General features: G+C 42.7%; 1 non-coding gene across 1 annotated transcript; it reads right to left on the bottom strand.

Annotated features, from left to right (window-relative positions):
- Positions 1-22,997: 22,997 nt before the first annotated feature.
- On the bottom strand, positions 22,998-23,135 carry LOC119937314. Its single transcript, XR_005453996.1, has one exon. It is a non-coding gene; the product is annotated as a small nucleolar RNA SNORA7 (small nucleolar RNA).
- Positions 23,136-23,481: the final 346 nt, after the last annotated feature.

The following is a 23,481-nucleotide window of genomic DNA, read 5'->3' as shown; positions in this document are numbered from 1 at the left end:
CAATTTTAATCCCCATTTTACAGATGAGGTAACTGAGACACAGAGAAGTGAAGTGACTTACCCAAGGTTACACAGCAGACATGTAGAGATTAGACATGGGATTAGAACCCAGGTCTTTCTGACCCAGGCGAGTGCTCTATCCACTAGGCCAGGCTGCTTCTACAGCTTGTATCTACCCCAGAGCTTAGTTCAGTGCCAGTCACATAGTAAGTGCTTAACAACCATTGAAAACAAAATCAATCAATCATCAATCAATCAATCGTATTTATTGAGCGCTTACTATGTGCAGAGCACTGTACTAAGCGCTTGGGAAGTACAAATTGGCATCACATAGAGACAGTCCCTACCCAACAGTGGGCTCACAGTCTAAAAGGGGGAGACAGAGAACAGAACCAAACATACCAACAAAATAAAATAAGTAGGATAGAAATGTACAAGTAAATACAAACAAAACAAAACAAGTACAAAACAAATAAAAAACCCAAACAACTGCAAGCATCTGCTGGGGATGCCATTGTCTCCCCACTGGGTGGGAAGGGGAGAGGGAAGGGGACTGTGTGGCATTAGTGAGGAAGGAGGATAAAGCAGTCTTTCTGCTTTGCTTCCTCTTCTGCACTGAAATGCAGGGCTTCCACTGTTGCTTTCAGTTCACACAACTCATTAAGATGTGAAGAAATGGGCACCGAATGTAGTGGGTGAATGTTGGCAAGCGGCAGCCCTTTCCCCACACAGAATGCTATTTTCATTGTGGGAGAGGCATGTAACAGCAGCCTATAATACCGTATTTTAATGAAAGAGACCCTACGCTATCTTGGCATGGGGCGTGAAACACTGTATTCAGCGTTTACACGCATTGGAAGCCTTGGTCGAAAAACCCATCCAGAGTTGCCTGTCGTGTGACACAAACCCGATGGCTTTAAGATAGAGGAGGGAAGGAGCGGAGTCTTGGGGCCAGGGTAAGAAAAGAGCCGATGCTGCTGTAAATGATAGAGGGAGATGTTACCGTGTGTGGGCAAGTGAGCGGCTGCTAGTCCCAGACAGGATGGTTAATGAGGTAGGAAGGAGGCTTAGGTGAGAAATGACCACGAGGATCTGTCTCGGAAGTTTGGGGGTGATAAGGGGACATACTGAAATGGGGGTTACAGGACCTGTGAGCGCCGTGCCTTCTGGAGAAGACATGAGGCTGAGGTGGGAGGGAATGAGTAACCCTCTTTCTTCATGGTAAAACCCTGATTGCGAAAAAGGGAAAGATAACCCTACCCGAGCTGAAAACAGACAATATAAAGGAGAGATCTGGAAAATCAGCATTTTCTTACTAAGCAGAAATGAGCAACCCAAAGGACCCCCATGTGGTGAGACTCACTGGTTCCCCCCAGAAAAAAGCAGCCCTTTTTGTTTTGAATAATAATAATAATAATGGCATGTATTAAGCGTATACTATGTGCAAAGCACTGGTCCTCAGCACCCCCTAAATCCTTCCAGGCTTGAGCTGGAAGTAGAGCAGGGAAAATGGCAGGTCACTTGTAAGAAAAATCAACATAATCAAGAACAGTCTTCTATACCAGGTTAAAAAACAAACACAAAAACAACTACAACCAGTTCATTATTGGCCTAATTTCAGTAATTAAATAAACATGATACGGGGCTCAATAATACACAAAAGTCTGTGTCTCTGCTCTTATTTCACAGGTCTGAGACCCACCCAGATCTGCTGCATTATGCAGTTTTAATTTTATAATAACTAAGAGAAATGGGAGAAGAAGGAGGAGAAGCCCCATTCTCTTAGGAGCAGGTCAGGGAGGTCAAGGCAAGCAGTGGGAAGAAAAAAAAACCCTCCCTCTAGTTGATGGAGAAATTATTTGTAAAAATGTTTTCTCAAAATATACGCCAGAGTGCTAATGCCATCCATCATTCCCTCTGGCATGTTGGAAAAGAATTTCCTGACCGCTACCACCGCCTCCTATTCCTGTCTCACGCACTGTTATTCTGAAAAGAAAATAGACTTGAGCTGTAGATAACTTCAGAATTCAGGAATATGAAATGAAATGGACCAGAAGCCATTTGGTTAGTACGTTTTGAGTGCCCCCAGGGTGGTGTCACTGTGCTAGCCTGATCTGCCTCTCCAGACTCCTCTACTGCTCTCGTTCTAAAGGAAATAGGCATTCTCGGTATTACTGGAAAGCTCCCCAAACCTTGAAACATAGATTAATGGGAAGGATAAAATAGCCATATAACTCTTTCAGAGTTGCATGAGGCACTATCTTGGGCTAGGCTGCATTCCTTGGAAATATTGCTTGTGCCAACTGAAATAGGAACTGCTTGAAACTAGCTTCACTGCTGAGTACGGCTCTCTGAAGGCTAAACGTGTGGCCACGGCAGATGGGACAACTGGGCAAGCAAGAGCAATCCATAGATAGTAAGTACTTAAATTATGTTCCAAATGCATGTTCCTGATTCCCCGAGAAAGAAAGGTGGTGGTGTCTTAAAGATTTTTTTTATGTCAACCTCTTTTTAAGTTATAACATTAGAAAGTAGCCAGAAAAAACTTTTGCTCTCCCTCTTCCTGTGTAACTAAGGAAGAACTCTACCAATTTACCCTGTTTTCCTATAGTACGAGGGCTACGATAGACTGAACCTCGCATTAAAGGAAAAAATGCATTCGAATCTTTGAGCTGTGACCAACAGCACAAGCAAGTGCCCAGCTATTTGTTCCAACATCCCGTTTTGTCGCACCAGACATACTTTGACAGTAGAATGTTCCATAAACCTCTATTGGTGTTCAATCCCCAAACTGAGTAGTACAACAAGTAGTCTGGAAGAGCTGAATATACTTCCAAATGTAAGAAAACTTTCACTAGTGAAAGTCCAAAGTATTATTGGATGCCACCTTAGTAATTCTGAGGTGGAGGTAGTGCAGTGGGTGGCAACATTTTTTGTGCAGAAGAGCCCAAAATGAAACCTTCGAGCAGTTGGTGCACAGAGCCAGTCATTATTAGAGCCAGTCATAATAATAATAATGATGGCATTTGTTAAGCGCTTACTATTGCCAAGCCCTGTTCTAAGTGCTGGGGGAGATACAAGGTGATCAGGTTGTCCCACGTGGGGCTCACAGTCTTAATTCCCATTTTAAGATGAGGTAACTGAGGCACAGAGAAGTTAAGTGACTTGTCCAAAGTAACACAGCTGACAAGTGGCAGAGCCGGGATTAGAACCCATGACCTCCGACTCTCAAGCCCATGCTTTTTCCACTGAGGCACACTGCTTCTCTAACAGTCATATAGTTTAAACACACAATACTTCCATTTTGATGTCTGTCTCCTCCCTTCTAGACTGTGAGCCCATTGTGGGCAGGGATTGCCTCTCTTTGTTGCTGAATTGTACTTTCCAAGCACTTAATAGAGTGCTTTGCACACAGTAAGTGCTCAATAAATATGATTGAATGAACGAATGAATGGATGTGAATCTAATGAATACCTGGTGTCCCTCTCTACCCACTCATAAGGCCTTCTTGATAGAGGCTGTTCTGTCTCATGGCTCAGAGGAAAGAGCCTGGGCTTGGGAGTCAGAAGTTATGGGTTCAAATCCCGGTTCTACCAATTGTCAGCTGTGTGACTTTGGGCAAGTCACTTAACTTCTCTGGGCCTCAGTTACTTCATCTGTAAAATGGGGATTAAGACTGTGAGCCCCACATGGAACAACATGATCACCTTGCATCCCCCAGTGCTTAGAACAGTGCTTCGCACATAGTAAGCACTTAACAAATATCATTATTATTATTATTATTATCATCTTCTTAGGCCCAGAGATTCTTTGTTTTATTTATTTATAAATACAAGTATATGTCTATCCGCCTCTCTAGACTGTAATCTCATTATGATCAGGGGCTAGCCAGATCTACCAGCTCGGTTGTATTGTACTCTCCCAAGCATTTAGCACAGTGCTCAGCACAGTAAGCACTCAATGAATACCATTGGTAATTGATCAAATTGTTAACATTGATTATTATGGAGCTCCCCAAGTTACAGGTGATGCCATTATATCATGCTGTGCAAAGCAAACTAATAATAATAATAATGATGGTATTTTTTAAGCACTTACTACATGCCAAGCACTGTTCTTAGTAATAATAATAGTGATGACGGCATTTGTTAAGTGCTTACTATGTGCGAAGCACTATTCTAAGTGCTCGGGGGATACAAGGTGATCAAGTTGTCCCACATGGGGCTCACAGTCTTAATCCCCATTTTCCAGATGAGGTAACTGAGGCACAGAGAAGTTAAGTGAGTTGCCCAAAGTCACACAGCTGCTAAGTAGCAGAGCTGAGATTAGAACCCACGACCTTTGACTCCCAAGTTCACACTGCTTCTTGCACACTGCTTAATGACATCATCGAGCAGGTTGGCTGCCTCACTGGAACAGCTGGTACCTGGGAGAGAGGGGGATAGAGAAGAGGGATTGGGAAGGGGAGGGTGGATTATTCCTGGTGGCACAGTAGCAGCATTCTCTGGGGTGGGGTTGGGTCTGAAAATCGAACGATGAGTTCCTGGAGTGCAGTCCGGCAATGAAGCAATGCTGAATGCAACACAGTCATGCTGGGTAGACATATTTTATACATTTTATGGTGTTTGTTAAGCGCTTACTAAGTGCCAGGCACTGTCGTGGCTCAGTGGAAAGAGCCTGGGCTTGGGAGCCGGGGGTCATGAGTTCAAATCCCAGCTCCGCCACTTGTCAGCTCTGTGACTTTGGGCAAGTCACTTAACTTCTCTCTGCCTCAGTTACCTCATCTGGAAAATGGGGATTAAGACTGTGAGCCCCATGTGGGACTACTTGATCACCTTGTATCCCCCCAGCACCTAGAATAGTGCTTCGCTCATTGTAAGCACTTAACAAATGCCATCGTCACTATTATTATTACTAAGCACTGGGGTAGAAACAGGCTGATTGGGTTGGACATTATTTATTTTATTTTATTTGTACATATCTATTCTATTTATTTTATTTTGTTAGTATGTTTGGTTTTGTTCTCTGTCTCCCCTTTTTAGACTGTGAGCCCACGGTTGGGTAGGGACTGTCTCTATATGTTGCCAATTTGTACTTCCCAAGTGCTTAGTTCAGTGCTCTGCACATAGTAAACGCTCAATAAATACGATTGATGATGATGATGATGATGATGACACAGTCCATGGCCCATATAGGACTCACAGTCTTAACCTCCATTTCACAGATGAGGGAACTGAAGGGCAGCAAGAGACCTTCCCTGATTAAGCTCTCTTTTCCCTGGCTCCCTCTCCCTTTTGCATCATCTATGTACTTCAACCTGTGACCTTTGGACATTTGATATTCACCCTGCCCCTAACCCCACAGCACTTATATACCTATCTTTAAATTATATACTATAAATGATTTGTTTAGATTAATGTCTGTCTCCTTTTCTATCAATCAATCAATCAATCGTATTTACTGAGCGCTTACTGTGTGCAGAGTACTGTACTAAGAGCTTGGGAAGTACAAGTTGGCAACATATAGAGACAGTCCCTATCCAACAGTGGGCTCGCAGTCTAGAAGGGGGAGACAGAGAACAAAACCAAATATATTAACAAAATAAAATAAATAGAATAGATATGTACAAGTAAAATAAATAGAGTAATAAATATGTACAAACATATATACATATATACAGGTGCTGTGGGGAAGGGAAGGAGGTAAGATGGGGGGATGGAGAGGGGGGCGAGGGGGAGAGGAAGGAGGGGGCTCAGTCTGGGAAGGCCTCCTAGAGTCTCTAGATTCTAAGCTCAGTATGGGAAGGAAATGAAAACTGCAAATTCAGTTGTATTGTACTCCCCCAAGTGCTTAGAACAGTGCTCTGCACATAGTAAACACTCAATAAATATGATTGATTGATTGATTTAGAGAAGTGAAGTGACTTGCCCAAGATCACACAGCAGACACGTGGCAGAGTGAGAATTAGAACTCGGGTCCTCTGACTCCCATGCCCTTGTTCTTTCTACTAGGCTGTGCTGCTTTTTGAGTGTGGAGAGTGGATGACTGAAGGACATTTAATCAGCTACTGTTATGGCAAGCTGAAAGGAGGAACAGGTAAGCTGGAATGGAGGGCGAAAGAAATAATTTAAAGACACAGTGAAGCTCACTCTCAAACAGTGCAACAGAGCAGTAGACTATTAAGCTACTCCTGCAGTGAACAGACCAACTGGTGTGGCAGTAATTCAGAGAGGCATTGCTTCCTCTGGACAAAGGCTTTGCAAAGATGGGAATAAAACGGGGCAGACTCAAAAACAGAGACTCACTCCTAAACAGTTCAGAAAGAAGAAATACTTATTAATTTGTTAAGCGCTTACTAGGTGCCAGGCACTGCTCTAACCTCTGGGGTAGATGCTAGATAATTGGGTTGGACACGGTCCCTGTCCCACACAGGGCTCACAGTCTTAATCCCCATTTTACAGGTGAGGGAACCGAGGCACAGAGAAGTTAATTGACTTGCCCAAGGTCACACAGCAGATAAGTGGCAGAGCTGGGACCAGAAACCATGACTTTCTAACTCCCAAGCCCATGCTCTACCCACTACGCCAAGCTGCTTCTTGGCTTAATGAAGAGCCAGTCATGCATCCATCAATTTTTTTTTTTGATGATGTTCACAAACCTTGATAGGATCACAGTACTGGTACCATGATCTTGGAAAATGAACGACAGCTCTTTCCCTCTTCTCTCTTTCAAATACTTTCTCTATCAAACACACTGATTGATAATACATGAGTAAGTAATTTACCTTTAGCTTCTTGTTCACTATATTGTCGAGGCACTTCAATTATACCTGCAAAATCCAGGACTTGTTGGTAGAATTGTTTTTATAAGATAAATGTTCAGTAAGCTCTCTTGACCCCTTCAGATTAATTTTATCACTTTGTTCTAACCTATTCCAACCCAAATCTCTCAAAGCAGAATCTAATAATGCATTTCCTAATTATTCACAGTACTAATCTTCTGAATGTTTCCCAGAACCGGAGGTAAGAGATCACTCTTACTTATAAAATAAGTGGAAAATTTGATACAAAATAATCAACAATAACAGGGATCGAGTTGCTCAGATCCTCAAATGTTACATATGAAACCTTCCATTGTCTAGCTTTAAGTGAGCTTTCATTTAAAAATGTGTATCAATCTGAGACATCACTTCAGAAGGAAATTTAAGGATTGTACCGGAAATTTGAAGAACAAAGTTCAATCAGATGCCACAAAGGAAAACTTAATAAATATTATAGAGATGGTGGTACGGAAATTCCACAGATACGGAACAATCTAATTCATTGTTAAAAAAACAAAAGCCTCACAAGTCCTTTTAAAACCAAGCTAATTGTGTGAGCTTGGCTATTGTCAACCATATTCTGGATTTATCCTCTGTTAATAGGCTGCAACCTTTGAACTATCACCCTCTCTTCATCATGAAGGACCAGGCTGACCATCTTAGAGGTTCCTCCTTAGGTCTTCACCGCCAACTTGGAAGCAGAGAGCAGTGATTAGTCTTGGGGTTGCTCAAAGGATGCATGTGGTAAGGCAAGATTCTGATTCCCTATTTTGCTAGTTGGCCACCAGATCAAGCCTCTTTCCTGCTGTTTAAGACACATCATCATCATCATCATTTTCCTCATCTCTTGTTATTGTGTGTCTACCATGTGCAAAGCACTATCCAAAACTTACTTCGGATGTGACTCAATTTTGTCACTCTTTAAGGATCAATACCCATGTTTAACTCCCAAGCGCTTAGGACAGCGCTCTGCACACAGTAAGCACTCAATAAATACGATTGAATGAATGAACAGGAATATAACTGGAAATCTGTTGTCTAGATTAATGAAAAACAACCTCTCTTTCCTAGGCAAAAAGATAGATCGCCAAATTTGGGAATTAACTATACATAATGAGTATCAATCTTCCTTTTGAGCTTGGAAGAAGGCAGGCTACATGCTTCCTTAGGAAAGAGAAACTGCATCTTCTGATTTATCCCTGTTTGGGGAAAGCTAGGCCCAGACTCAGGTTCTGGACTGCTTGGGGCTTAGAAACCACTTTTTACCTCCTTGTTTCCAGGATGAATCAATGAATCTTTCAGTGGTATTTATGGAGCGCTTCCTGTATGCAGAGCACTATGCTAAGTGCTTGGGAGAGTACAACACAGTTGGTGCGTGTGATCCTAGCCCACAAGGAGTTTGGGGTAAAGAGGGGGAGACTGATATTATGCTAAACTAGAGATGGGGGAAATTGTGGAAGTAGTAGAAAAACCATCAGTCTCCAAGTCACAGGGTAGCTAGGGAGGGCAGGGCTAGAATCTCTCTTCACTGAAGATTGGGCCAGGTTTAGGAGGTGAGTAAGTGGATTCCTTTAACATTCAGGGCCTCCGAGCTTTCCAGTAGCGGGGTGGAAGAGGCGAAGTTAGCCTGTTTTGTTGAAGTTACTCATATGACCTTCACAATCATCGCCTGCTGTTGGGTCTTGCCTTTGGACGAGAAGTGGAGAGAAATGGCCAGATCATGGGTGAAATGACAGGTGTGTCAATTAGTGAGGTGAGAAGCGGTGAACTTCCGCTACAGTTCACCTTTAGCTTTTCCCTTAAAAAGCTGATTAACTTGCATACAGGAGGTTGTTCCAGGAAGTGCCTTAATCCAGAACAGCTGGACATTCAATTGCTTGCTCTGTTCATTTCTCGATAAAATTGTTGCAAAGATTTTTGGCTCCTGGGACTCTGACTTGAAAAGTATTTCGAGATCCTGTAACATAGGATGACTTTGAGACTGTGGGAGAAATAGAAATCCTGGCTAATATATAGGTTTCATTTTGTTTACTTCTCAATTCATTCGCATTTACAACCCATATCCCTATGAAAAAAACTGTTTGGCATTCCTTAGCTATTAAAATGATATTGAGGGCACCTTGGCTACTTTGTTTGCATGAAAATCACTACCGATAAACTGCATGAGGAAAGGAAGGCTATTAGAAAGTACTATATATGCGAAGTTATATTTTAGGACACATTTAGGGAGAGAAAAAAAACTACATCCATCACTCATTCTTTCTTTCCCTGTCTGAGATTCATTAGCATTGGAAAAGCTGCTTTACAAAATAAGAGGAATATGAAATTCTAGAAGCTTCCTCCATTAAAATAGATGGAGTGCTCAGTTTTGTCTGACTGACTTGAAGAGTATTGTGGAAAATTCAATGAAAATGTAAGCCAGATCTAACTTATATAATAGAATTGAACGAACAGCCATTTCTCCAGTTAGAGGTTTGGGCACTATTTTGCAGAAAAAAAAAAAATCCTGAATGCCAACATTAAACTGAAGCCTCACATGGGATGAAAGCTGGGAATCTAACCAGTTCAGGGTCCAAATGGAAAATTATGTAATTATGTTTTATGTTCCTTTGATTTATTTAACTAATTTAAAAACATGTGTCTATTATTTCTCAAGGTTACATATACAAACATGAAAAATTACACATCGTCCATACTTAATTAATCAGGATAGAAAGGGAGGGCTTAGGCTAAATTACTTTAAATTACGCATACCTGAAATACTTCATTTCTATGTTTTGTTAAAGGCATACACCTTTGAACATGTACATAATGTTTATTTTCAAAATCTGTACACCCGTGGGTAGGGAATGTGCTTAGCACAGTGCTCTGCACACAGTAAGTGCTCAATAAATATGAATGATTGATTGAACTACCATTAAGGTATATAGTAAGCACAAAAGATAGGCAGACCTAAGGGATCCTTCTTATCAATTTCTGGATTTATTAGTTAATTATTTATTAGTTAATAGATTTGTGTGTTAATAGAGAAGCAGCATGGAAAGAGCACGGACTTTGGAGTCAGTGGTCATGGGTTCAAATCCTGGCTTCACCAATTGTCAGCTGTGTGACTTCGGGCAAGTCACTTAACTTCTCTGTGCCTCAGTTACCTCATCTGTAAAATGGGGATTAAGACTGTGAGCCCCACGTGGGACAACCTGATCACCTTGTATCCACCCCAGCGCGTAGAACAGTGCTTTGCACATAGTAAGTGCTTAATAAATGCCATTATTATTATTAATTGGTTTATTTGATTTCTGTATCGTTTTTCTCCTGAGGATACCAAGACACTTTCCTAAACACTGCTGACTGTATCAGGACAGTCTTGGGCTATAACATGCTTAATGCCATTCACAAGAGTCAACACTTGGAATGGACGTATTGGGATTTCCTTTTTGTAACTTTTCCTCTGTTCACCCTCGGGTGGAGGAACAAATGATCAGAAGGATGTCCAAAAGGTAGGCAAAGGAAGAAGTGGATCATGGGTCATTTACCGTGGAATAATCAGCAATCATATGTGTACTTTAAAAAATGTAAATGTGATCTCTAGTAATGATTGGGAGCATGTCTCCTACTGTGAAACACGGGAAGGTGCCACAAGGCCCCTTTCCTCATTCTCCACTTGAAGCAGGTAGGGATCTGGCCTAAGACCAAGATGAAGGAGTGACTGGAAAGGTGCTGCATGGGTGGGAGATATTTTTTAATAGCCATTTCATTACAACTATGAGCTCCATGTTGGACGGGCTGTATCCAACCTGATTAGCTTGTATCTACCACAGAACAGAGTTTAACACATAGTAAGTGCTCAACAAATACCATTATTATTATTATTACTAATATTATTATTATTTTTATTATCTCTCAGACCCGCCCCCATCCCAGACTTGAGAAGGCAAGGCTCACTGGTGAAAGGTAGTGCACAAAGAAGTAATAATAATGCACTTATTAAGTGCTTAATATGTGCAAAGCACTGTTCTAAGCGCTGGATGGCATTTATTAAGCACTTCCTATGTGCAAAGCACTGTTCTAAGCACTGGGGAGGATACAAGGTGATCAGGTTGTCTCACGTGGGGCTCACAGTCTTAATCTCCATTTTACAGATGAGAGAAGTGACTTGCCCAAAGTCACACCGCTGACAAGTGGTGGAGTCGGGATTTGAACCCATGACCTCTGACTCCAAAGCCCGTGCTCTTTCCACTGAGCCACGCTGAAGAGATGTCGGGAGCTTCCATGAACCTGGCTAAAATGGGGTAGTGAGATTGCAGTTTTCGGTTGTCCTGCATTTCCATTTCCCACAGGGAGAACAGACCTCAGCTGGAGAGCGGGACCAGCAGTTTTGTCTGCCTGGATAAGTTCATTCGTTCATTCAATCATATTCCTTGAGTGCTTACTATGTGCCGAACACTATGCTAAATGCTGGACAATACAGCCCACAATAGGCTTACACTTTAGATACATTAGAAAAGATGAATCTTGCCCCATGAAGACCTGTACAGCCTTGAATGCTACCAGTTGTGATTTGAAATAATCAACAATTATTAACTTATCAAAAATGGCTGGCTAACACAACTCAAACTATGGTGAAATAGATGCCATTCCTTTTCTCAATCAGTAGCAAAAATTAGCAAGGTAAGGTTGGACCAGAGTCCTTTCACTAGTCCCTCCCATGTTCATTCCTTTCATTCATTTATTCATTACTTGCTATTGCATACCTTCTTGGAATAAGTCTTCTCAAAACAATTTGGCATCTTTGGCTCGGGTAGAGTAGGCTTTGGAGGTTAGGGAAAAGGCAGAAATGATGATTAGAGTATGGAACTATGGTAGGTCTACATTAGGAAAGAATATGATTGAATGGCCAAGAGAGAGCTTTTGAGCTACTGAAGACATGTTGCTAGTCGAAGAAAGCAGCAGGAAATGAACAAGGAATTCTGGTTGATGAGAGAGTTGAAAGTGGGAGGGCAGGAAAGTCAAGAAAGATGATTGGGTTTCTGAGTCAAAAATGCACAGATTTTCCCTACTGCCCTCCTTTCTATGTTGCCTATGCCTTAGGATCTGTACCTCTTAATCACTTGATTCATTCATTCATTCAATCATATTTATTGAGCGCTTACTGTGTGCAGAGCACTGTACTAAGTGCTTGGGAAGTACAAGTTGGCAACGTATAGAGACGGTCCCTACCCAATAACGGGCTCACAGTCTAGAAGGGGGAGACAAACAACAAAACAAAACATGTAAAATCTGTACAAATATATACAAGTGCTGTGGGGAGGGGAAGGAGGTAGGGTGGGGGGGATGGGGAGTAGGAGAGGAAAAAGGGAGCTCAGTCTGGGAAGGCCTCCTGGAGGAGGTGAGCTCTCAGTAGGGCTTTGAAGGGAGGAAGAGAGCTAGTTTGGTGGATGTGTGGAGGGAAGGCATTCCAGGCTAGGGGAAGGACGTGGGCCGGGGGTCGACGGTGGGACAGGCAAGAACGAGGCACAGTGAGGAGGTTAAAGGCAGAGGAGTGGAGGGTGTGGGCTGGTCTGGAGAAGGAGAGAAGGGACGTGAGGTAGGAGGGGGCGAGGTGATGGACAGCCTTGAAGTCAAGAGTGAGGAGTTTTTGCTTGATTAGTAGGTTGACAGGCAAACGCTGGAGATTTTTGAGGAGGGGAGTGACTTGAGGGAAGGGGACTTGATATTCAATCCATCCTCTAAGCACTTTATATTCAACCCACCCCTAGGCCCACGTTACATACATAGCCTTACACTCTGTTGCTTCCCTATCTGTAATTTATTTTAATATCTGCCTCCCCCTCTAGACCATAAACTCACTATAAGCAGGGATTGTCTACCATCTCTATTGTATTGTGCTCTCCTCAGCACTTAGTACATTATTCTGCAAACAGTAAGTGCTCATAAAATACTACTGATTGATGGATTCACTGATAGAACTGTGAAAGCACTAGATGCTGAGCCCTGAACTAAACATTAGGAAAGAATACACAGATGAGATAGAGATACAATAATAATAATAATAATAATGGTATTTGTCAAGCACTTACTACATGCCAGGCACCTTACTAGGAGCTGTGGTGGATACAAGCAAATCAGGTTGGTCCCATCTGGGACTCACAGTCTCAATCCCCATTTTGCAGATGAGGTAACTGAGGCCCAGAGAAGTGAAGTGACTTTCCCAAGGTCACACAGCAGACAAGTGTCGGTGTTATAGATTAAAAGCTGAGGTGCCGCAAAGAAAAATGACTCGATTAGGGTGACCTTACACACCAGAGGCAAAAAAATTAAGAATATTTGCCTTAAATTCCTTTAATTGTGCTGTTAACTATGAACTATTACTGTCAGAAGGGAAGCAGCATAGCCTAGTGGAAAGCTCCTGGCCTGGGAGTTGGAAGACCAGGGTTTTAGTCTCAGCCCCATCACTTATCAGCTGAATGACCTTGGACAAGTCACTTAATTTCTCTGTGCTTCAATACCTCCTCTGTAAAATGGGGATTAAGACTGTGAGTCTATATGTAGGACTGGAACTGTGTCCAACCTGATTATCTTGTATCTACCGCAGGGTTTAGAATGGTGTGTCGCACATAGTGAATACTTAACAAATATCATTTTTTTTAAAAGAAAGTGCAATTCTAGCATCACTGAGGTACTTGATTTGGAGCAGCGTGAATAGAATATGGGGCTGGGAGTCAGAAGGACTTGGGTTCTAATCCAGACTCTGCCACCTGTGTGCTGTGTGACCTTGGGCAAGTTCCTTAACTTCTCTGGGCCTCAGTTACCTCACCTGTTAAATGGGGATTCAGACTGTGAGCCTCTTGTCAGACAGGGACTGTGCTCAACTTGATTTGCTTGTACCCATTCCAGTGCTTAGTACAGTGCCTGGCACATAGTAAATACTTAACAAAAACCATTATTACTGTTATTGTTATTATCTTCTGATTAAATATAACCATTTGCTTCACAGCAGGACCCAGAGTCACACAAGCGTTGAAATAGTCTTTAATGAGAGTGACAGCTGAAGTAGATTAACAAGGTGTTTCAGTCTGAGCATCATGCCCTCATGTTGTAGTAAAAAAAGAAAAAAGGAGAGCACCCCTACTTTCTAAACCATGATCTTCCATCATTAACAAATAGAGTAAGTGAAGCAAGGTAAACTAAGCAGGTTCATGTCCCAATCTGGCATTTTTAAAAGTTTGTTCTAGTATCTAAGTTCCTTTTTAATATGAAGTGCCTTCAGATAACCTGTAAATACATTCAGTTAAAAAAAAATGCCCAAATAGCAGAAGAAAATGCTTCAGCTGACAATGACAGAGGGAAGGAGAGTAGCAAGGTAGCAAGTCATCCATCAACAAGGCAAGTTTCATTATTCACTGTTCATTCATTTTGTGCTAAAGTGTAAATGTCCCCAGAATTCTTTTTGGAATTGCTCTCCTTAAAGTCAGCTTTATTTATTAAGAAAGGATGCAACCCATTTGTTTTTTATCCACTGATCGATCAGGGACCTAGGGATAATCGAATGTCCAGTGTTATCAGAAAGAATGACAGGCCTTGGCTCTTTGGGGAAAAAGGAGTAGAAACAGAGGCTTCTGATTTGATATTCACAAATGATTGTGCAATTTGTTCAGCTGCTTAGTGCTACTAGTTGTTCTTTATATAATAATGATGGTACTTGTTAAGCGCTTACTATGTGCCAAACACTGTTCTAAGCCCTGGGGTAGATACAAGTTAATCAGGTTAGATACAATCCCTGTCCCACATGGGGCTCACACACATAATCCCCATTTAACAGATGAGGCAACTGAGGCCCAGAGAAGTTAAGGGACTTGTCCAAGGTCACGCAGCAGACAAGTTGCAGAGATGGGATTAGAACCCAGGTCCTTCTGATTCCCAGGCCTATGCTCTATCCACTAAGCCCCACTGTTTCTCATATGTATCTCTGTCATCAGTTATATCTCTGGAAAAAATAAAAACAAAATATGAAAGATAATGAAATCAGATGTAGCTGACTACAGTTAATGTTGCAAAAGAGTCTGTCTCCCTCTGCTAGATTGTAAGTTGCTTGAGGGCCAAGATCATGTCAACTAATTCTTTTGATCTCTCCAGGTGCTTAGGGGAGTGTTCTGCATACAGTAAGCATTTAGTAAATGCCATCGAGGGATTGACTTTTTTCCACTCTGTTCAAGTTGGTTCTTCCAAACACTAGAGTCATTATTTTACAATGTATATCTCGCATGTGAACACAAACACACACACACACACACACACACACACTAACAAACACACACATATATATAGATTTATGGACAAAGACAAGCACATAGGATTTAACTAAAGAGAAATCATGGTGAGATTTGAAACCAACTCCGTCGTACTCTCCCAAGCATTAATTAATTAATTAATTCATTCATTCAATTGTATTCGTTGAACACTTACTGTGGGCAGAGCACTGTGCTAAGTACTTGGGACAATACAATACAACAATAAACAGATAGATTCCCTGCCCATAGTGAGTTTACAGTCTAGAGGGGGTGAGACAGACATCAATACAAAGAAATTCAGTTAAATTACAGATCTGTACATAAGTGCTGTGGGGTTGGGAGAGGGAAAGAGAAAGGGAGCAAGCCAGGGCAATACGGAAGGTAGTGGGAGAAGAGGAAAAGGGGAGCTTAGTCAGGGAAGGCCTCCTGAAGGAGATGTGCTTCCAATAAGGCTTTGAAGATGCGGAGTGTAATAGTCTGTTGGATTTGAGGAAGGAGGGCGTTTCAGGCCAGAGGCAGGATGTGGGAGAGGGGTCGGTGGAGAGATAGGTGAGATCAAGGAACAGTGAGAAGGTTAGCATTAGAGGAGCGAAATGTGTGATGATGATGATGATGGTATTTGTTAAGCACTTACTATGTGCCAAGCACTGTTCTAAGCACTGGGATAGATACAAGGTAATTAGGTTGTCCCACGTGGGGTTCACAGTTTTAATCCCCATTTTACAGATGAGGGAACTGAGGTACAGAGAAGTTAAGGGACTTGCCCAAAGTCACATAGCTGACAAGTGGCAGAACTGGGATTAGAACACTTGTACTCTGACTCCCAAACCCGTGCTCTTTCCACTAAGTCAGGTTGGGTTGTAGTAGGAGATTAGCGAGGTGAGGTGGGCGGGGGCAAGGTGATGGAGTGCTTTAAGGCCATTGGTGAGGAGATTTTGTTTGATGTGGAGTTGGATGGGCAACCACTGGAGTTTTTTGAGGAGTGTGGTGACATGTCCTGAACGTTTTTATAGAAAAATGATCCGGGCAGCAGAGTGAAGAATGTCATGGATTGGGGAGAGGCAGGAGGCTGGGATGTCAGGAAGGAGGCTGATGCAATAATCCAGGTGGGATAGGAAAAAGTGATTGTATTAACATGGAAGCAGTTGGGAGGGAGAGGAAAGGGCAGATTTTAACAATATCATGAAGGTGGGACTGACAGGATTTAGTGATGGATCGAATATGTGAGTTAAATGACAGAGGAGTAAAGGATAATGCCAAGGTTACAGACTTGGGAGACCGAAAAGATGGTAGTGCCATCTACAGTGATGGGAAAGTCAGGGGGAGGAAAAAGTTTGTATGGGAAGATAAGAAAGATAAGAGGATAAGAGCACTCAGTACAGTACTTTATGTAGAGCAAATGCTCAATAAATATCATTACCTGATTGATTAACTTTAGCAGCCACCAAAATAAATGCCTTTCAGAGAAAAAAAACTATTCATTAGGCACAGATAAAATATTGTCTGACTAGGACTCTATATACTTGACTCTAAGGTTCTGGTTTTCAATACTTCTCTCCTTTTATTTTCCTTGGCCCTCCCTTGTTTGCCTTAATGAAGTCTTCAAGTCCAGTTCCTTTCTTTAAACTGCAAAAATAAGGGGCAGCCTTGGCAGGGCCAAAGAAAGTGCATGGGGAAAAATACACACAATGTCAGTTACCTAGACATACAAAGAGGTTTATCAGTAATACAACATGTTCTGCTTTGGGAAATTACAAAATAAAGGTCACTTGTCTATCAAAACTGGAATCTTCTTGTAATGATAAGGGCACTTTGTAACTATCTAATGTTTAGAAACCTTTGCAGATGCTAATGGGCAAAAATCTGTGGGAAGAATGAACGATTGCCTAGTCATCCTGAATAGCAGGGAATTATAGGGCACCAAGGGATTGGAAGACTTAATGGCAGAGGGCTCTTCCTGCTCAGAGCGTTTACCAACAGCTAATAAATAATTACTAATACCTTTCCTTCCAACTAACAAGAAGCAGGAAGAGAGCCTATGAAATAGGGTGATGCATTCTCTTTTCGAAAATGACGGCCGAGACTTAGTCATGAGAAATGCAGAGACTTTTCAATCTACTGGAAATCCAATTTGGCTTTGGATCAGAATCCTGAACTGTAGACATGCTTTTTTTGCTGCACGTCACAGTCACGGGAAATTCGAGGAATTCTTGGGAAATTTAAGGAACTACACCAACATTCAATTTCCTATGTAGAAAAGCAGCATAGCTTAATAATAATAATAATAATGGCATTTATTAAGCGCTTACTATGTGCAAAGCACTGTTCTAAGTGCTGGGGCATTTACAAGGTGATCAGGTTGTCCCATGTGGGGCTCACAGTCTTAATCCCCATTTTACAGATGAGGGAACTGAGGCACAGAGAAGTGAAGTGACTTGCCCAAAGTCACACAGCTGACAAGTGGCGGAGCCGGGATTTGAACCAATAACCTCTGACTCCAAAGCCCATGCTCTTTCCACTGAGCCACACTGCTTCCCCACGCTGCTTAATGGATAGAGCAAGGGCCTGGGAGCCAGAAGGTCATGGATTCCAGTCCTGTCTCCGCCACATGTCCGCTGTGTGACCTTGGGCAAGTCACTTCACTTCTCTGGCCTAGGTTACCTCATCTATAAAATGGGGATTAGGAGTGTGAGCTCTATGTGGAACAGGGACTGTGTCCAACCTGACTACCTTGTATTCATTCATTCAATTGCATTTATTGAGCACTTACTGTGTGCAGAGTACTGTACTAAGCGCTTGGGAAGTACAAGTTGGCAACATATAGAGATGGTCCCTACCCAACAGCGGGCTCACAGTCTAGAAATCTACCCTAGCTCTTAGAACAATGCTTAAGTACCATAATTATTATATTATTATTATTATATCGTGGAGGGCAGGAAACTGTGTTTTATATCCCTGTAGCAACATATTAGGTGCTTGGGAACAGCCACTGAGTTTACCCATTCAAAATACGGGTGCTACAGGTCAGCAAATTTATACCCCTGTAGTGATGCTCATTGCTGGGTAGGGACCGTCTCTATATGTGGCCAATTTGCACTTCCCAAGTGTTTAGTACAGTGCTGTGCACACAGTAAGTGCTCAAGAAATGCTCTGGGCATGTTACTCCTCTCCTCAAAAATCTCCAGTGGCTGCCTGTAAAAAGGAAATACAATATTGGAGCCCCAGAGGACACAGAGGAGGAAAGGGCCTGAGTTTGGGATGCGGGAGAAAGGCAAAAACCTCTTTGGGAATAGGGGAGAGCTGGAAGGGAGCCAGGTGAGGGGAGAAAGGAACAGGGGAGAAATGGATTTACCTGTAACAAGGTACGCACCAAGCAAAAACTCTTCACTCTCAGCTTCAAGGCTGTCCATCACCTCGCCCCCTCCTACCTCACCTCCCTTCCTTCCTTCTCCAGCCCAGCCCGCACCCTCTGCTCTTCTGCCGCTAATCTCCTCACTGTACCTCGTTCTCGCCTGTCCCACCGTCGACCCCCGGCCCACGTTCTCCCCCTGGCCTGGAATGGCCTCCCTCCCCACATCCGCCAAGCTAGCTCTCTTCCTCCCTTCAAAGCCCTACTGAGAGCTCACCTCCTCCAAGAGGCCTTCCCAGATTGAGCTCCCTTTGTCCTCTCCTCCTCCCCATCCCCCCGCCCTACCTCCTTCCCCTCCCCACAGCACCTGTATATATGTTTGTACAGATTTATTACTCTATTTATTTTACTCATACATATTTACTATTCTATTTATTTTGTTAATGATGTGCATTTAGCTTTAATTCTGTTTGTTCTGTTGACTTGACACCTGTCCACATGTTTTGTTTTGTTGTCTGTATCCCCCTCCTAGACTGTGAGCCCATTGTTGGGTAGGGACCGTCTCTATATGTTGCCGACTTGTACTTCCCAAGCGCTTAATACAGGGCTCTGCACACAGTAAGCGCTCAATAAATACGATTGAATGAATGAATGAATGAATATTGATGCTACTGATGCCTGTTCACTTGTACTTGTTTTGTTTTATTGTCTGTCTCCACACTTCAAGACTGTGAGCCCGTTGTTGGGTAAGGATTGTCTCGGTTGCTGAATTGTACCTTCCAAGCGCTTAGTCCAGTGCTCTGCACACAGTAAGCACTCAATAAATACAATTGAATGAATAACCTTGTACCTACCTCAGCCCTTTGAACAGTGCTTGGTACAAAGTAAGCACTTAACAAATACCACTATTATTATTATTATTATTATTATTATTATTATTATTATTATTATTATTATTAGCACCTGCTCCAAAGTGTGCAACATTTGTGGGGTACTAAGAATATGGCAAGGTTGGCTGGTTTCCGTTTCTGAGTGCTCTTACCCACTCACAGAGGCTGATCTCCTTATCCACATAACAGCATCCTCAAAGGAGAAGCTCGGCGTGGAAGTGGAACCGGGAAAAGCTAAGTGAAAAAGCTAGCTGTTGCTACTGTTACTGCTGCCACTGTTAACAGTGGTCATTGGGAATCCAGGTGGAAACAGCATGGCCTAGTGGAAAGAGCACAGGCGTGGGACTTGGATTCGAATCCCATCTCTGCCACATGCCTGCTCCGTGACCATGGGCAAGTCACTTCACTTCTCTGTGCTTCAGTTTCCTCATCTGCAAAAATGAGGATTCAATATCTGTTCTCCCTCCTACTTGGACTGTGAGCCCCACGCAGTACCTGATTATCTTGTATTATCTTGTATTTACCCCAGCACTAAGCACAGTGCTTGGCACATGGAGCTTAAAATTATTATTCTTAGAAATAATAATAAGGATTCTCTCCCCCTCTAATAATAATAATAATGATGACATTTATTAAGCACTTACTATGTGCAAAGCAATGTTCTAAGCACTGGGGAGGTTACAAGGTGATCAGGTTGTCCCACGGGGGGCTCACAGTCTTAATCCCCATTTTACAGATGAGTTAACTGAGGCACAGAGAAGTTAAGTGACTTGCCCAAAGTCACACAGCTGACAATTGATGGAGTCGGGATTTTCACCCATGATCTCTGACTCCAAAACCTGGGCTCTTTCCACTGAGCCACACTGCTTCTCTAGGCGGTAACCTTGTGGTGGGCAGGGGTCGTGTCTGCCAACTATGCTGTGTTGTACTATCACAAGCATGTAACACAGTGTTCTGCACATCATAAGAGCCCAATAAATGCTATTGATTGATTGAGCTGGTGCACGTCATTGCTCCTACTCTTATTAGTGGTTGCCCGATTCTCCCAATGGCAGCACGGGTTTCCCACCTGAATTTGAAACATTTTTCTATCTACATGTTTGGTTTTGTTGTATGTCTCCCCCTTCTAGACTGTGAGCCTGTTGTTGGGTAGGGACCATCTCTATATGTTGCCAATTTGTACTTCCCAAGTGCTTGGTACAGTGCTCTGCACACAGTAAGCGCTCAATAAATACGATTCAGTGAATGAATGAATCAAAGACAGCTGGTTCAGTGTTAGCTCTTTCACGTTCTTTCACTGTTACTTGCTGCTCCGTTTGCATGGGAAGGCCTGCCACGCTCTGTGAGTCTGTATGTATGTATAGGAGGGACTGCCTAAATAAGTGTTTTTTTTTTTTACGTGGTATTTATTAAGTGCTTACTATGTGTCAGGCACTGTAGATACAAGCTAATCAGGTTGGGCACAGTCCATGTCCCACGAAATGATTAATAATAATAATTATGGTATTTGTTAAATGCTTACTATGTGTCAAGTACTGTTCTAAGCATTGGGGTAGATAAAAGGTTGTCAGGTTGTCCCATGTAGGCTTCATGGTCTTAATCCCCATTTTCCAGATGAGGTAACCGAGGGACAGAGAAATGAAGTTACTTGCCCAAGGTCACACAGCTGACAATTGGCGGAGTCAGTATTTGAACCCATGACCTCTGACTCCAAAGCCTGTGTTCTTTCCACTGAGCCATGCTGCTCATGTGGCAGACCTGGGATTAGAACCCAGGTCATTCTGACCCCCAGCCCAGTGCTCTATCCACTAAGCAACACTCCTAATAAGCGCTCAATAAATACAATTGATTGATTGATTGACACTGGATACTGTTATGGATATTATTTTCATGGCATTTATTCAGCATTTACTATGTGTCAAGCACTGTTCTAAGCACTCATGTAGAAACAAGTTAATCATCAAGACACAGGTCCTGTCCCATAGGGGCTCACAGTCTAAGTAGGAAGGAGAACAGGTATTGAATTCCCACTTTATAGGTAGGGAAACTGAGTCACAGAGAAGTTAATTGACTTGATCAAGGTCACACAACAGCTAAGTAGCAGAGCATGGATTAGAACCTGAGTCCTCTGACTCTCAGGTGCATGCTCCTTCCACTAGGCCACACTGCTCCTTTATGATTAGAATTTTCTTTATTCTAAATTTCCAGTAATTATATGTGTTTTGCCAAGTCCCCCAAAGCACCTTTCCATGAAAATATACTTGTGATGCCCTACTTGTCTAATGCAACATAATGTTTGTCCTGCAATTACTGTGAGAGCAGTTGTCATTCGTTTCAAAGAAAATCAATTACGGATGTCACTAGGAATGGACAGATGTACAAAACTAGTCATCCAACAAGATAAATATATTTTAAAAAATGTTAAACAATCACTATTTAAATAAAAAAAATGGACTGGGGTGTTGGAAAAGATGTCAGAATTCTTGAGTGCTTTGGGTGGCCTCTATAATGGTAATAGTAATAATAATAATGATGGCATTTATTAAGTGCTTACTATGTGCAAAACACTGTTCTAAGCACTGGGGAGGTTACAAGGAGATTGGGTTGTCCCATGGGGAGCTCATAGTCTTAATCCCCATTTTACAGATGAGGTAAATGAGGCACAGAGAAGTTAAGTGACTTGCCCAAAGTCACACAGCTGACAATTGGCGGAGCTGGGATTTGAACCCCTGATCTCTGACTCCAAAGCCTGGGCTCTTTCCACTGAGCCACGCTGCTTCTCTATGAGTCTCCACTTCTCTGATACTCCGTCCTTATGGCGGCCACCAATGGAATTTATTGAGTACTTACTGTGTGTACAGCGCTGTACAACGTTCGAGGAGGTGGAGGGGTGGAGTAGCATCAAAACTTCTCCACTGAGGGGACTAGGATCTGTGTCCCAAACTGTAGAATGCAGTTCTTCTAGACTGTGAGCCCACTGTTGGGTAGGGACCGTCTCTATATGTTGCCAACTTGTACTTCCCAAGCGCTTAGTACAGTGCTCTGCACACAGTAAGCGCTCAATAAATACGATTGAATAAATGAATGAATAGAATATTCCCTGTCCTCAGCGAAGAGTAGACCTGATTTGTAGAAAGAGAGATAAGCTCCCTTGGAGAGTTGCTGGAAGAGGAAAGTGGTGACTTTTCCTCTTTTTGAGTATCCTTACATCTTTAAGTTCTGGGGCTCTGCTCAAAGATGTCAGAGCTTCAGCAGAAGTTCTCAGGCTTGTTCCAGGCCCAGAAACCGGAGAAAGGCCAGGCAAAAATCAACCAATCCTATTTCTTTCGCTCTTGTTTTGTATAGAACGTCGTACTAAGGATGTGGTACAGTGTAGTGCCAAGGAGTCGGTAGACACTATCCCAGCCCTCAGAGAGTTCACAATCTCATGCTGTCACTGAATTCACAGTCTCATGCTGTCGAGTCATGTCCGACCCATAGTGATGCCATGGACGCATCTCTCCCAGAACGCCCCACTACCATCTGCAATTGTTCTGGTAGTGTAACCATAGAGTTTTCTTGGTAAAAATATGCAAAGTGTTTTACCATTGCCTCCATCCACGCAGTCTCTGCTCTCGACTCTCCCCCGTGCCCAGCACAGGTGAGTTTTGACTTGTAGCAGATTGCCTTCCACTCACTAGCCACTGGCCAAGCTAGGAATGGAATGGGTAGGCTTCTGCTTGACTCTCCCTCCCATAGTCAAGACTGGTAGAGTACTGGAAACTCTCCCAGTGCGACCCTGAGAGAGCATTCGCAATCTAGTGGGGCAAAAATTAAGTCCCATTAGACATGGTCCCTGCCCACAACAAGCTTAGAGTCTTGTGCGGGGAGGAGATATTAACATGTACATAAGTGCTGCGGGTCTGAGGATGGACTGAATATCAAGTGCTTAATGGGTGCATAGGCAAGGCATAAGGGAGAGATGAGTTGGGAAAAAGAGGGTTTAATCAGGGAAGGCCTCTTCGAGGAGTATATGATTTTACATTTTCTAATAGGTCACGGGTAATCTTGTAAGGAACAACAAGAGATTCTGAATTTAGCTGTTTATTCATGGGACTACGTCCCATTTCAGAAGCCTTATATCTTCCATGGGAA

The sequence above is a fragment of the Tachyglossus aculeatus genome, chromosome 1, assembly GCF_015852505.1.
Source record: "Tachyglossus aculeatus isolate mTacAcu1 chromosome 1, mTacAcu1.pri, whole genome shotgun sequence".
In the NCBI taxonomy this organism is placed as follows: Eukaryota; Metazoa; Chordata; class Mammalia; order Monotremata; family Tachyglossidae; genus Tachyglossus; species Tachyglossus aculeatus.
Note: the sequence above shows the minus strand (reverse complement) of the source record. Positions and strands in the feature narration are given on the sequence as shown.